Below are 16771 nucleotides of genomic sequence, written 5' to 3' on the forward strand. Positions count from 1 at the left end.
ATTAGCAAGGGTCACCCAGGGAGCTAGTGACTGAGGGAAAGTCAAGTTCAACCCAGAAGCCCTCGTTAAGTGGCAGTGGACACCTGTTCCCAGTAGTAAATTCTCAGAGGCAGTGGCGGTTTATTGTTTGGTATCTTTCTTCCTTTTTACTTGTATGTGCCAGATGTGTTTGGGGAAATTCCCCATTAGACCAGTGCATAGTTAACACCTCCTTTGTCTGACCGTGTCACATGTTCCCCCTCTGGAGATGGGGGGCCCCGGAGTTTCCAGCCAGCTTGATCTAGAGCCACTGCCTGTGGCTCAGTGTTGGTGGCCAGTGTTGGGGAGCCTGCCGGCCATGCGCCTGTCCGGCATCTGGTACTTGCCTGGGAGTGAGAAGAGAATAAACAAAGCAAAGACACTGTGTTGGAAACAGGACTGCAGAGCTGAGAAGATACTTAGAAGAGTAGCCTTGGGCCAGCTCCTACTCTCTCCAAATATGTCAGGAATTCTGGGCCCAGAGGAAGGGGACAAAGCACTGGAAAGAAGGAAAAAGAACAGTCCATGACTCAGGGCACACTCCTAGCTAGTCTAGTTAACGAAGCAAAAAGACATGCGTTAGCCCAGAATAAAAGTGGATCAGAACTCAAAGGTGATTGTTACTAACATTTGTGTTCCTATTGGACAAACATCTTTAAAAACAAATCTGTTAGTCTTCTCATGGTCTCTGTTTTGGGTGAGGGAGCAACTCAGAGGACCCTTAAGAGAATGAGCTTAAGCTCAAACAGGGAGTGAGCAGGGCTGAGGTGGAAATCTCACTTGTCCCAATTGGGTGCTGAGTGAAACCGTTTGGTGCCAGGAATTAGTTTTCCAGTTTGAGCCCAAGATCAGATTCCAATGGAGGACAGAAGTCAAAGGGTACACCAGAGAGGGAGGAAAACAAAACAAAAACAGGAAGTGGCTGGCTCAGGGGTTTTCCATGAGAAGACTCGGAAACATGTCCGGCTATAAAGAGAAAAAGGAATCGGAATCTTCTGGAATCTCTGGATTCTTCTGAATCTTCTGAAACCTGCTTGAGATGTGGAACCGGGTTCTTAGGAGGAGTCAGCCTCATGGAAGCATTGCTTCTGCTCTCCTTTTAGAAGAAGAGTTTGTCATGTCTTGGGGACCTGGGGGAGGTGTGTTCACCTAATGCTGATGCGTGAAAAGGGGTCTATAACCCAGAAAACCCACTTCTGCGTCAGAGTCCATAAAGGGTATTTCTGATGTATATGGGCATATAGTATTTCCAACTAATGTCACGCAAATGGAAAAACACCTGCCTCTCACTTTTAGGACTCACTGATTCAGTCCTTTTGCTATCAGAATTTGGAAGGGCCAAGGCCAGAGAGGGGGCTGGGCAAAGCCTTGGGAGGCTGTTCTGCTATCTTTCTTCAGCTTCAGTTCTGTCCCTCCCTCCCTGTCCCAATCAAGACAGAGGCAGACTCCCCTAGAGCCCGGCTTTGTCATCTCTTTCCTCCTCTCTACCTTCTCAGGGTGGGTGAGGGTCTGTTGGGCAGGGAGTGATGGTCCCATGTGGAGGTCCAACGGAGGAAAGATTCCTTGTTGTTGTTTGTAAATCTCATCTTTTGTACAAGAGCAGAGGACAAATGCTCCGGATCCTGCGCTCTGCACAGTGGCCACCCCTTGCCTCAGAGGGCCGGACTCGGTGTCTCACTCAACTGTGCTTCTTGATTTGCACTGAGACCTTCTTTGCCAACAGAAGAAGGGGGGAAAAAAATCTCCAGTCCTTTCTGGCCGTGTTCTGTCTTGAGCTCTTGTTTTAGTCCCTAGTGAATCCAGGAATCAGCATTTTATGTAAAAAGAGAAGAATGTGCCAGCACATTTTTCCAACACCCATATATGCAAATGAGCCAGTTAAGTATATCGTAGGCAGCCATCAGAGGTCCAAGGTCACCCTCCCCATTTGACAATTATTTTGCTCAAAATAAACGGTAAGCAGGACTGCAGGAAATGAGTTGCAGCAACCTCAATTCATGTGTGAAAGTTTCCAATTAAGAATTCAAAGAACTTGTTGTTTAATGAAAAAGTGAAACAAATTCCCTTTATGTGTTTCCCCACTTCCTTGGTGGTCCCTGGTTAAGAGCACAGGTCCCTCTTTCAGTTCACCTGACAAAAGGAAGAGCGTGGCAAGTGATTATATGACCCGAAGCCAAACCCGAAGTAAGGGGAAGGTAGTTGATCAGAAGATAGTTTTTGGGTTGGCAAACTACTGCCTGGGCTAAATATGGCCCACAGCCTATTTTTGTCAATAAAGTTTTGTTGGAACACAGCCATGCCCATTTACTCCTGTACAATCTGACTGCTTTCACAGTATAGAGGAGAAGGGAGTTGTATGAGGGAGTCGGAAAAATTGGGACAGAGACTGCATAGCCTGCAAAGTCAAAATATTTGCTTTCTGTACAATTTTCTTACAGGAAGCTTGCCAGCCTGTACTCTATCTAGTTCATTGCTTCTTATTTTTGTTACACAAGGGGATTGTCTGAAAATGTGATGAAAGCTTTATATACGCCTCCACCCCCTTATAGAAAAATATATGATCTCTGGTTAAGAATGCCTACATATAACTCTAACTAGAGCCTTCTACAGAGCCTGGGATCATGGTGGTACATTCTGGACCCCTCAACAGGAGAAGTTTCTGATCTTCTACCCACTGTGCTGGTCCCAGTTGTGATAAAGCAAAAAGAACCCCAGATTGCAGGTCAGCAGACCACAAGTCCTCTTCTGGGCTCTGTTGCCCTTAAGTATGGGACCTTGGGCAAGTCACTTCATATTCTCTGTTCCTTGGTTTCATCATGTGTCACATGAGAGGTCAGAATAGATACTAAAAAAACAAATTTTAAAAAAATTGAGATATAATTGACATACAGCATTGGTTGATATTGGTTGACAACATAATGATTTGATATTTGTATATATTATAAAATCATTACCTCAATAAGTCTAGTTAACAACAGTCACCACCCAAAGCTAATTTTTAGGATTTACTCTCTTGGCAACTTGCAGATGTGCTCTACATTATTGACTAGTGTCACCTTGCTGTACATTGGACCCCATGACTCACACCTTTTTTATAACTAGAAGTTTGTACCTCTTGACCCTCTTCATCAATTCCACCCACGCCTCTGGCAATCACAGTTCCATTCTCTACATTTATGATTTTCATTTTGTGTTGTTTGTTGCCTTGCTTTGTTTGTTTGTTTGTTTTTTGGATTTTACATCCAAGTGGTACCTTACAGTGTGTGTCTTTCTCTGACTTATTTCACTGAATGTAATGCCCTCAAGGTCCATCCATGTTATCACAAATGCTGAAATTTCATTTTTTATGGCTGAGTAATATTCCAGTGTGTATCTATCTATCTATCTATCTATCTATCTATCTATCTATCTATCATCTATCTATCTACCTTATCTATCTTCTTTATCCATCAATGGACACTTAGGTTGTTTCTTTATTTTTTTTTAAATTATTTATTTATTCATGAGAGACACAGAGAGACAGAGACATAGGCAAAGGGAGAAGTAGGCTCCCTGCAGGGATCCTGATACTGGACTCCATCCCAGAACACTGAGATCACAACCTGAGGCAAAGGTAGATGCTTAACCCCTGAGCCACCCAGGTGCCCCCATTTGTACTGTTTCTAGAAGAGATGATCTGCTTAAAAATCCTTCAGCTTTAGATTTCTGCTCTTTAAGGGTCTGGATTTTATTTCAGGAGCTGAGTAGATAGGGCGTTGTGATTCATGTATTTTCAAACCATCTGAAATCTGCTTGGCCACCCAGACAGGTCTGTTAAGTTAGTTAATTTAGTTAATTCTGTGCACTGAAATCTAGGATTTGAATTTGATGACCACACATAACCCTTCATGTGTCCAAGCTTCCACCCAACCCTGGTCAGCCATCCCGATAAATTGAATTGCCACACAGGGGCTGCTTAAAAGAGCACAGATGGGTCCAGTTCAACCCATCAAAACTTAGGAGAAACAATGTAGAACCCAAGGCCTCCTGGTAGAATGGCCTATAATAACACCTTCTAAAGGCATTTGTTTGTTTATTTATGAGAGAGAGAGAGAGCATGCACAAGTGGGGGGAAGGGCAGAGGGAGAGGGAGAGGAAGAGAATCTCAAGCAGACCCCATGCTCAGTGTAAAGTCTGACTCAGGGCTCAATCTCATGACCCTGAGATCATGACCTGAGTGGCTCAAGAGATGAGTGCTCAACTGACTGAGCCACCCAGGCACCCGTCACAATAATACCTTCTACCAGAATGAATACCTGCGACTAATCTTGGACAGATATGGCCTGCCAGGAAAATAGGCTTTGCATTTGTGTTGCTTTTGGTTTTCAAATGAAAATAAATGTATATTTTCATTGATCATAAAAGTACTTCACATTTCTTATAGATACTTTGAAGAAATACAGAAAATATGAGGAAGAAGTTACAAATTACCCTGAAATCTAACTCTACAGAGATGAGTGCTGTTAATAATTAGATAGATAAACCGTCCACGTATCTCTTTTATACACACACACCATCAACACACAGTTATCTAACAGGCATATGCAAGTTTTGTCTCCTACATTTCATTTGTCAAAGTGACCCACACTACTACTATTCTATGGCTTTGGCTGTAGATTTCCAACACTTTTTAATGGTTGCACAGCATTTTACCAAATGTATTTAATTCACTGGCTCAATCATGTCTAGATTGGTTCACTTTTGGTGTGTGTGTATCTATTTACCACACTGTGGTGACTACCTTGTACTTACATTTTGTGCATTTTGTGGCTCATTCGGCTGAGGAGAAATTTTTAGTCTTAAAATTAAGGAGTCAAAGGTTACTTGTTAATAATTGTAATGCACAAGGTCAAACTGCCCCCAGAGAACCTGTAACACTTTACGTCCACCAACGGTATAGGAGAGCGCCCATTCCCACTCTCTGGTCAACCCTGGCTGTTGTCATTGTCCATATTTAGAGTTTTGGTCCATCTGATAGGTTAGAAGTGACGTAATATTGTGGTGTTGATTTGCATTTCCTACATTGTTCTGCTTCTGAATCAATCACTGTCTGTGATTGAGCTGGGGAAAAAAATGACTTCATATCAGGTTCTCAGTACTACGAGAGAACCTAAGCCTGGCATGGAGCTTAGACGATTATCATTCAGAGGAGCCAGAAGCCCAGCATGGAAGAGTTGGACCATCCTTGAGGACCATCATCTTTCACTGATTTATTTACTCAGAGGCTCACTTGCAGCTACTTTTGGGCACTTGTTGAATGGCGTCTAGAAGGCCACATGGTTCCAGTTATACAGGGCTTGAATGACAGAGAGGACATGTGGGCCATTATCTTGAGGCTACGTGCAGGCAGAGATCTGCCTCCCCGTGTTCCTAATGGTGGCTTTGCTCCATGCCACGTCCCCTGATCACATCTCCCTTGGCTTGAACGGTTCTTCCTGTTTCTCTTCTCCTAGGCTTTGAAGCCATCAGCTTCACTTTAGCTAATGCATCCAAGAAATCTGCTGGAAAGCTCCAAAATGCCCAAATGACCCAGTGGATCAGAGAGTGGGGAGCGCAGCCAGCGGGGACGACTGTGGAGAGAAGTTGAGTGCCTGGAGTGGCCACTCTGTCCGGCCGCCTTCCGCTGTGGCCTCAGGCCAGATGACCGGCTGGAGCAGGAGAGGGCTGTGGCAGAGAGTCATTCCTTCTAGGTCTGGCGCTCAGTGGTTTCCTGCCTTGCTGAGGGGCCGTTGCTGGGCGGTGATGATTCATGGCATTTGGACAGTGTGGCTGTGTTCTGAACAGGGAAGTGAAAAATAGCACAGCCAGGGGCAGTGCAGGACAGGACAGGGGCTGTCACAAGATGTGAAGCTTTACTTTGGAAAATGCAGGGGGCGGGGGAGTCACGATGAAGTTGGTCGTGGTTCGGGCCACGTGAGTGTTGGCCCCGCTCACTCTTCTTCGGGGCATCAACTTTTCCAAGTGCTGGTCACTAGGCTGCCCCTTGGAAGTGGCTGCTGGTTTTGGCCCAGCTGCTGGGGGTAGGAGGAAGTGGACAGGTGATTCAGTGAGTGTCAGCTTCCTCTCTGACTCAGGATTGGATCCGTTTCTTAGGGTGGTGCCACCGGGCCCATGTGGCTTTAGCTGGATTCTTTGAAACTGAAGTAAAAATGAAGGCTCTGCCTCTGGTGGTTGCTGGCCCTCCTCTGACCTTTGCAGATGAGTAAGGGGATTAAGCTGGATTCTGTGGCCTCCCCCGAAATTGGGTGAGCTCCTGTGACCCGAGGCCTTCCTGTGGTTCCAGCCCATGAAGACCAGTGAGGTGCAGAGCTGAGGCATCTCCTGGGTCTCTACCCATTTCGGGGGCTGCCTCATATTTGAGGGAGTGGTAGGGTTCTATGGGCCCAGCTCTGGCAGGTATTAGACTGATGGAGGAGGCAGTTGAGTGCCTGGGGATGCCAGCTCTCCCGGGGTCCATTTGTCCGCTTAGCCAGTGGTAGATGGAGAGGGCCAGATGTGCAGCTGCTACCTCCCCCTGAGAATAGTCATGACTGGCCTTTTATTCCGGAGTGCTGAGCTTTCCAAGGATCTGTCATTAGTGTGCTGCCTAAGCGGTCATCCCTGCTCTCACCTGAAACCTGTTCTAAGAAGCACTTCAATTATCCAGATAATTGCCTCTGCCTAAGAGTTCATAATGATAAAAGCACTGACTCGGTAAAGACTTAAAAATTCTCTCAGAGTCGCCACAGGGGTTCTGTATTCCAATGCCCTAAATCACCCTGGGTAATAATCTCTCCTTCCAGTCAGTTCTATCCACTTCTTTCCCCTCCATCCCCTCGTTTCCGTGGTGGGAGCAGAGGTCAGCTGGTCTCACTCAGGCACGATGGCCAGCATCCAATCACAGTGGATCTAATGAGGACTCTATTATTAGTCACACGCAAGAGAAGTGCAACTAAACCCTGTTGGGGCTTCTAAAAAGGAGCTCTGTGTGACAACTGTAGAAGCGGAGGGCGGGGGGGGGGGGGCTCTGAGGACACCTGCAGCTGCGACCTGACCCTGCCAGGCGCTCTCTCTTTTCTCTCACATCATCTTCCAGCAAATATTGATTCTCATCTCTTTGATAAGCTTTCTCCTCGTGGTAGGGAATGTACACGATGGCAGGTTTGCTTATCACACCTCACAGCATCACTGCCGCAGAGGGGCTGAGAATTCCAAAGTCCCAGAGAGAGGCCTCGATGGCCTTCACTGGAGTCAGGTGACCGTCACCCGCTCAATCTCCATAGCCAGGGAAAGATCTCTGAGCAGAATGCTGTTCACATTTGGACCCCATGATGAGTGCAGGGGAAGGAGTATTTTCCAGAGGGGGCTCCTGCCCTAGGCAGACGAACAGTGGGCCCGCTACTTCTGGTTGCTGAAGGCTCTTTCTGATGACCGGGCTGAGCACTAGGCCCTCTCTGCCTCCCCTCTGCCTCTTCTGGGCCAGGGAGTGAGGGACACAGCCCAGGGGAGGTGCCTTCTCTGTTCTCAGAGCTCACTGTTTTATTGTTTGAAAGTCTGCAATAGCTGGGTTTTTTTTCAGCTATGTTTCTGGGGGGGATACATGTCTAGGGCAGCAGCTGTATGACTTTCTGAGGAGATTGCCTTGAAGGATCTAAGCAATGAGTGAAGGCAGAACAAAGGAACCATTCTCAGAAGCCTGGCAAAAATGAAACCAAATAAAAACCCCATAAAAATCCCTACTGGGGCAGAGGAAATACCAACTTGATGCTTTTGAGCTGCATAGTCAGTAATAAAGGAAAGATTCAAGGATAGACCATTCTGACGTGATTCTGTTTAGGCTTGAGGGAGAATGTGCTGGAAGACAATGAAAGGGAGTCATCCAAGCAAGGGAGGTCTGTTGGTGGTGTGTTGTTGCAAAGCAGGAACTGACCGATGACCAGGGTCATGGGGAGTCTGAAAGAGACACCCGTCAGACACAGGTTCAAAGTTTGTACCCAGCCCAGGAGATCAGATGACAGGCAGCTGGCCTGCCCCCTGCTGGCTCCCATTGATGTGAGAGGGGCTCTGACCCCTATCTGGTCACTGAAATACCCGTTTGGAAATCTCTTTGAAGATTGATTAAGTAAATGCTCACAGCACAGGCCATAATAATTGAGTGACGTAGTCGAAGTATTTGTAGTAAGTGGAAGAATGGCTGATTCTAGAGCTGACAGGCATCTTGCCTTTCTGTTCCTCTAATTTGGCTTCCTTGCTTCTGGTCGCAGTTTCGGGCAGAGAGTGTCTGAAGAGGATAGAGTTGAGGATGTGGGGACTCTCACTCTCGTTTCATGGGTGTGACAGTATCCTAGGGACAGAGCATCATCCTGTCACCACACTGCAGCTGGCTGCGGCCAGGGGCGGGCAGTCCTCCTGGCACAGCTAACCTTTGATGTTGCCCATGGGGTCTTTCCATCTGGTTTGTGGCCTCGGCCTGCTGTGACCCCCAGCAGGGGTGTCTCTCCAGGTCTCCAGGGCGCGGCAGGGTGAGCGTGAAGGAAAAGTCTGGTTTTCATCTGGGAGCGCTGAGCCTCTCTGCATGATGGCTCTGCTCTCCGTTCTGCCAACTGGACAAGAGCTGCTGGCTCCTCTGGGCAGGGAGCAGGGTGGATTGGGGGGCTGTGGCCACTTTACTTCACTCATTATTTCTGGGACCCCACTGTCGATGGAGGTGGGGGTAGGCTCAGCTCTGGACTCTGGCTCTGTCCACTTCTGTCCTCAGCAGCTTGACGTTTGCTCGCTGCATTCATTCCTCATTGATCCATCCACTTACCCATTCCCTGGGGCCATCATCCAGTCCCTCAGCCACTATGAGACCAGGTCTTCTTATCATTCATCTTTACTGCCTGGCACAGTGCCAAGCTCGTAGGGATTCTGCACATGCCTGCTGACTTCTCTTCCTGCTTCACTTTTGTTATGGTTGAAGTTCTGTGTCAAAGTCCGTATTGTTGAAGCCCGAAACTGCCAGGACCTCAGAAAGGGACTGGGTTTGGGGATAGGGTCTTTAAAGGGGTAATTAAGTCAACATGAGGTCATTTTAGGTTGAAATGAGGCTCTACACCAATCCTTATAAGAAGAGGAGTTTAAGACACAGGCACACACAAGGGGCAGATGATGTGAAGGCACAGGGAGAAGACTGCCATCCACAAGCTGAGGAGAGAGGCCTGGGACAGATCCTTCACTCAAAAAGGAGCCAACCCTGCCGACACCTTGATCTTGGACTTCTGGCCTCCAGGGCCAGGAGGAACTGCATTTCTGGTGTTGAAGCCGTCCAGCCTGTGGTGCTCTTTGCTGTGGCTGCCCTGACAGACCAATAGGGCCTTTCAACGGTTTTGCTGAGCACGTAGCCAAGGGCAAGATGCTGTAGGAGGTCCAGAGACAAAGTTGAGAAGTATGGGAAAGAGGCACAGTGAGTGGCCCATCTCTATTCACCTTTTCTCCCCACAAACCCCTCTCTCCTCAGCCTCTCCTTACCTCTGCCCCACTAGAAGGGGAAATAGGATGAAATGAAACAGAGGGCTCCATCAGAGGCCACCCTATAGAAGGTCTGGAATAGAATGAAAACTCTTTCATATAGAGTCAGAAACACCGTTTTTTTTAACTTGCCCCCCTCCCCCCCGGCTGCCTCTCTTCTTCCCACAAGTTCTTATTAAGCACATGTGTGTGTGTGCACATGGCCAGAATCCACACATGGTCCAACAGATCAGCTGTGTGTGCACTGAGGAAGACTGGAAAGATTATCCACAGCTTTTGGGGACACGTGTGATTGTAGGGCTGGCAGCACATTCACCCGGGTTTCCTAGTGCTGGCTTTATGGTACATGGTAGCTGGGAAGGGCCACGATTAACTCTCTCTCTGGACCATGACCTATATCCTTTGCTATCCTTTGGGACTAAAGATGATGCCAATGTTGTGTTTCCATACAACTGTTACTGGGAGATTGTCCTATGAATGATGTCCTTTGAATTATGGCCCCTGGACAGTGGCCATGGGCTGTGATCTCTGCAGGAATTACGAGGTCATTTCCTCTTGGAGGAATCTTGGGATCTCTGGGAACACCTCTGAGCCTTCCAATCTGTGGGGTTTTAGGTCTTCTTAATAAAGAAGCCAGGTCCCTTTGAAAATTTGCCCAGTGTGCAAGCCTCGATATTTTTTGTGTTTCTATGGAGTCCACCAATTTTACGTCAAAGATACTTTCCACCACACAGTTCAGGAGTAATCCTGTCCCCTTTTGGGGTCCTTGTGCAATCCTCACTTAGCTCACTGATTTTAAGGAGAACTTGGATTCCAGGAGCTTACATTGGCCAACTGGTCCCAGTTTGCACAGTACTGGGTCCCTGAAGGACTCTGGTAAAGCTATCACTGCCAGCGTGGTTGCAATCAGCTTCTGTGTACATACTGGGGAATGAAGTTTGCACATCCACATGGCATATTTTCATTGAATGTTGGCATTAAAACAAGTTTCCAACTTTGCTACATACAGACAAGTGAACGTGTTCTGGGGATGGTCTGAGGTCTGGCCCAGCAAGAAAGTTACAAAGCCACCGTGTGCTGGGCCACTCCCTGCCCCATTTCCTCCTGCAACACCTTCCTTGGGTGGCCCTTTATTCCTTTCCTCATCCCTACTAGATAAGACTGGAGGTGTGCCCATCGCTGGAGGTTATCTGCATTTTAAATGAATGACTCCTGAACAAAGAAGCTTTCCAAAACCAAGGAAATTGCCTTCCAATGCTTGAATGAAACCGAGAGTTTCTACCTGGACTGGGTCTACTTTGCTTACTCACATGACCGAGACAGCTCTAAGTCCGGCAAGTATTCCCCCTCCCTTGATGCATTTGGCTTATCCATGTGGCGTCAAGGTCACAGTGTGACTCAAGGGGGGTTACTATGTGCCTGCAAGTGGAGACTGAGTTGGGCTCTTGGTACTATCTCTTGGCCACTTCCCCCTAGTCCTAGAGCTATATTTACTATCTGGCAGATAAAAATAAAAGACAGCTCTATATGCTTTCAAACCCATGCCCTCTCCTCCGAGGCTTCAATTTCATAAATGTTGGTTCCTCCAGAGAAATGACTAGAGCCTGCAATCCTGCATGGGCTTTTCAATAACCTGATGACTTCCAGAGTGCTCCAGCCAATGAGGATGGAGCAGTGACCTTAGATAAAAGGCTTCATTTGGCATGACTCATCATTGGAGACATCCAGCCTGCTTGGCCTGTGTTGTTAAGGGCCTGGTTCTGTAAATATTGACAGTTAGAAACCATCCCAGCCAGGAACTACCAAGCAGTGATCTGGAAGGTGATGTATATGAGTATGACCAGTGATTAGGCAATGCTTGTCATTTGCTAAGCTTCAGCCCACTGATAAATATCACCCCATTACCTCTCTTCCTAATAGTGGCTCATTTGCTGTGGGTGACTCATAGGTGATAAGACTTATAGGGTTTGATTCAGCAAGGAAAGTCTGGTCTGCCACAACAGAGAATGACATCCAAGGCCACCTCAGTTTTTAGGATACTGGCTTCTTAACAAGCGTTGACTTTGCCAAGAAGGAAAGGTTCCAAAGGAGTCCCCATCACTAAAAAACTGAAGGGAGTAAGGAGAAACAAGGAGTAAAGCACCGCTTTTCACTGTTCAGAGCTGATGTGATTCAAACCTACTTACCCATGTAGGCACACTTCCACATTCACCCGTGGATGCCCATGGCTCTGTGAGAAGCAGTCTCTCTCTATTCAACACTTTCAGGCTTGTTGGGACTGCTCTCAGAGGAGGGACAGGGCTAAGGCTTTGCTCACGCAAAAACTGGTTTTATCTCATGCCCTCCCTTTCTCACTCCTTGAGATATATTTAACATCCCCTGAATGTCTATCAATGGTTTCTGATGGGCTTGGCCGTTTGGTGTATTGAACTTTGTCACCTTGCAGGAGCTCCCAATTTGAAGCACAGTCCTCTTGAATGTCCCTTGTTTATTTTCTGTGTTTGCTCCAGGATGAGGGCCCATCCTGCCAAATCAGGGATGAACTTTTCTATAGGTGGGCTTTGAACATGGGCCTTTGGCAGACTGGTATGCCAGCTAAACGTGTGCCTCTTGGCCAAAGGCAGGCATGTGTGCACACAAGTACATGCACACATGGAGCTGTGGCCCTCTGCACAATTGTGTAGTATTTACTGTGCTCTCCTGCAATGAGACCTGAGCTCCACTTGCACTGACTGCATCAAGAGACAGCACAAGGAAGCATGCATCAGGCCAGCAGCCATTGAAGGATGCATTATGTTGCTGTAGGCCATCTCTTGGCCACTATCTGGCTGTATGACTTTGAGCAAGTTACTTAACTGCTCTGAGCCTCAGATCTTGGAAAAATGAGAGTAATAATGCCCACCTTTCAGGGCTAATGGTGGGGGTCAAGATAATGTATTTAGCATCTATGGATGATAAAAATAGTAGCTGTTATGGTCTTTAGTCCCAAGCCACTGTGAAAATTGTTGCTACCAACAATTTTGGGGTGTTAGAGATTCAACTGTTAAAGATCCACTATAGGTCTGATATTTTATATGCATTGTATCAGCCCCTCCAGGAGGGATTGTTGTCATCATTTTACAGAGGAGGAGCCCAAGGCTCAGGAGTCCAGCTGGCCTGGTTCAGAACTGGGCATCTCTCGCTATGGAGAGCATGCACTGGCCATCACGTGTGCTGCCTCTCAGGGACATTAGAGGTCATGATTGGGTGTCTGTTTAGCAGAGGTTGGCAACTTGCTTTGTCAGGAGGACACTAGGGCATCTGTTTCATCTTTGCCCCCATCACACGAGCACACGGTTGTGTGCCGTTGGCCAAACAGCTTCACAAAGCCCTTGCTTAACCACCTGGCAGTGGCTGAGTGTTCTGTCCCTTTGTTCAGGTAGATTACACACCTGCCGAGCTGCAGAGCAGTGTTCCGGAACCTGCTGATAGTCCATACTTTTAATGGAATGTTGATTGGGGGGGGGGGCGGTGATAGCGTTGGTGACAGAGTCCAATCTGCTGGCATGAGGGCGGGGTGCGGGCAGGGGCGGGAGGTCTGGGATGCCGGAATAGCGGGAAGGAAGTTCAGGTTGACAACCAGAGTTCCACTCTGTCCTGGTGATCAGCAGGAAACAAACTGTTCAAGCAGGAGCTACTCCTCCAGCCGCCCCAACCTACTGCTCCCAGGGAAATGTTTTACATGAGGCATGAAGATTTAAAATTATGCCCTTGCAGGACTGCATTATTAAATGCGTATCTGTGGCATCAGGGCGATCTGCTAGAAAGAAACGGAGAGGATCCTTGCCACGACTTTGGAAGGAGAGCATGTTTACATTTAGCAAATGAGAGGGTCCAGGCACAGACACTTCAACTAGGTGAAGACCACGCTCCCTGTTTCTCCCTCAAGGGTGAGAGAGGCCCCTGGAGACCCACTGAGGAAAGGCCCCTTGGCATCACTTTCACTAACTTGAGTTCCTGAATGTCCCAGGAGGTTGGATTGGGCTTCCCTGAGGGCCCAGAGATTACCCGGCAAGGCTGGGACCAGGGGTGTTTCCAGAGGGAGCACAGGCAAGGCCCACCAGGGCTTCCCTGAAGCATCTGGTGTTTCTGAGGCAGAGCAGAGGCAGGTAGATCAGCTTTTGCTCCCTGGAGATGGGACTTTGTTATTCCCTTAGGGGTCTTTGCCCCATAAGTCAGAAGGAGTCCAAGTGTCCCCTCTCCTCTGTGATCAATGGAGGCAGAAGCTACAGTGGAGGCAGGATAGCAAAAGGACCCACTTTGACCAACTTTGAGGAAATGTGTGGGTTGCTCTCAATTGGATACGTCTGCTTTAAGGTGTCCTAAATCCTTCAGATCCAGAATTCTCTTCCCTGGTGCCCCAAAGAATCCATGTACTCTCAAGCTCCTTCCTACCTCCCCAGAGTGGCCATGGACAACGAAATAAGATGGTTTTGTGCAAGACACGTGAGGCATCCAGCACATGGAGTGTGTTTAATACATGTCCCCTAACGTCGTTATTGTCACTTATCATTACGTCAGACTCCTGGTTTGTGTTTGCACTTCGGAGGTCTGTTCTCCTTCAAACCAAATGTTTTTTTCCAGCAGCCAGGCCCCCACCTCATCCTTCCCCTCCCAGAAAGTTTGGTCTCCTTTTCATTTTGTGTTCTGAACAGATTAATTCCTCTTACTCGTTCAGTGGCATATTCGTCCATCCTTCTAACACTTATGCTAAAGATTTAGCTTGAGCTCTTGCCCAAGTGCTGTTATCTGCCTATGGCACTCCCATACACCACACCCCTCGTCGCCGCCCCCCACCCCCCCCCCCCGCCCCCCATACTAATGCAATGCTCTTTTTCAGGTTCCAGGTCGAATTACGGAATAGATTTGTGTGATCTCACTTGCTTTTCTTATATGTGCATTTTTTCATTACCAGTGTGTTGTGTTTTTCAAGGGACCTTCATGCCTGCACAGAGCATTTGGAGGCTCTGGTTTAGAAAATGTGAACTGTTCTAAGGTCCTCCGAGGCCCTTGCTGTCCAGATCAGAGCAGAGAGGAAGGAGGGAGGAGCCACCACGTGCCCAAGGGAGAAAATCAGGCCCATATGTACCCCGGGGCCTGCTCCCTACCCTACACTACTTGGAACCACTTTCCATCATGCAAGGTCTGGGACAGATTTCTCTTTTCAAAGGGATGCCTGTGTAAAATGACAGAGTCGGGTCATTTGGGAAACCAAGTTGTCTTGCTGAAGCTATATGGTAATGAGGAGCCACACAGAGATCTGCCCACTCCACCCAGCACTCCCTACGTGGCCACCCACAGGATTCCTGCCACGGTGCGGCCAGGCTGCCTTTGTGCAAACAATGAGGTGGAGAAAATTTATTTATTTATTTACTTATGACACAGGGAGAGAGGCAGAGACATAGGTAGAGGGAGAAGCAGTCTTCCTGCGGGGAGCCAATGCAGGACTTGATTCCAGGATCCCGGGATCATGACTTGATCCAAAGGCAGACGCTCAACCACTGAGCCATCCAGGTGCCCCCCAAAATTTTTAAAAGGGGAAACAAAGATATTGCAGGGTCAGGCTACAGATGTTAGCCCTGGAACCCTTGTTCTAGATAGTTCTGTGTTGACATGAGGGCAGCTGTTGCTGTCTTTAATGAGTAGAGAAAGAGGTCTAGGGGAGCGAGGAGAAAGCGCACAGCGGCCCAGGCTGAGGCCCCTGGATCTACAGCACATGCTCTCCGGGATTCTATTTCAGGCTGCCTGGAGACAAAATTGTGTTCTTCGCCACAGGAAGAATGCTCCCTGGGACACAATTGCTAATAGGGCAAGATGAGGGCTGTGGAATGCAGAGCCAGTGGTGGTTACTGTTAGCTTTCCAGCAGGCTTTTTCTCTTTTCTTTCACTGAGTCACATGTATTTTGGTCGATAATTTAGAAGGTGGTTGAACGGCCCCCTCCCCCATAGCCTTCATTTTTGAAAATGTGGGAATCACTGGAGCCTGGGAGCTATCTCGCACATCCACTAGTAATTTTCCAGAGCTCCCCTATGTCATCTGTCTCCCTGACATAGAGAGGGAAGGCGGGAGGAAGAAGAGGAGGGTGTGGACAAGGAAAGGAGAGAGGAGGCAAAGAGGAGGGAAGGGGGAGAGAAACATCTTGCTGACGTCAAAGACCACACTGTACAGGATAACATTACTCGGTACCTCAACCACCCACTCCCTCTAATTTACTAGAAACCAAACGGATTGTTTTGAAACCTGTAGCCTGCAGTCTGTTATTTTGTTTTGTTTAGTTTCTTTTTTTCCTTTTTTTTTTTTTTTTTGGTATTCTCTCTGGACCAAAAGGACCATTAATTGTTGGGAGTTGGAAAGCTACCTGATTCCCTGAAACAGAGGGGATTTCCATGAGCAATAATTCAGCCCGTGCTTGTGTTGGGCGCTGCAGCTAGCGTAAATTGATCCAGCTGCTTGCAAGCTGATGGAAAAGGGCCCGGGGGAGAGCGCGGCATCTGCAGCTGGGGCGGCCGCGGGCTCCGTGCCGTCGCCCCGCCCCAGGCCCCGCCCCGCCCCGCCCCAGGCCCCGCTCCCAGCCCCGCCCCGTGCGCGCCCCCGGGTCCCCGCGCCCCCGCGCCCCGCAGCCCCTCCGGCCGCGCTGGCCGCCCTCCCTTCCATCGCAGGCGCCGCGACGTGGTTCTTGGGAACTGCGGGACCCGGAGGGCGGTGGGGGGAGGTGGGGGGCGGCCCTACTGCCTAAGCGCCCTTTCGAGAGTCGCGCATTTGGTGCGTTGGCCGGTTTGCTTGTGCTTCCCAGAAGCCTCCCCTGGTTCTGTTGTCCGGACACCCAGGGCCTATTTACAAATAAAATCGGAGCTGGCAGCGGTGACCTGTACGTAACCGGACGCTAAAGAGATACTGATTCCACTACCCAGATGGTAGAGTTCAATCTGTTTTCTGGCCAAGGCCGCGCAGTTAATTTTTATCCTAGTAAAAAATAATAAACACGGCATTAGCAACTAAATGTTTATCAATTTGCAGTTCATTTCCAGCCAGATCATTTCACTCCTGCCTGTTTTTACTGCTAGCTGATGCACTGGAGTGCTTTTCCTGAAACCATATGTGACTATTTAAGTCTCAGCCTCCGTAGCATTTATATGGTGCTTTTCACCTTAATTGGATAATATTATTTGGCTATTTCAGGCATGG

The sequence above is a fragment of the Canis lupus genome, chromosome 4 (genome assembly GCF_048164855.1).
Source record: "Canis lupus baileyi chromosome 4, mCanLup2.hap1, whole genome shotgun sequence".
Lineage (NCBI taxonomy): Eukaryota > Metazoa > Chordata > Mammalia > Carnivora > Canidae > Canis > Canis lupus.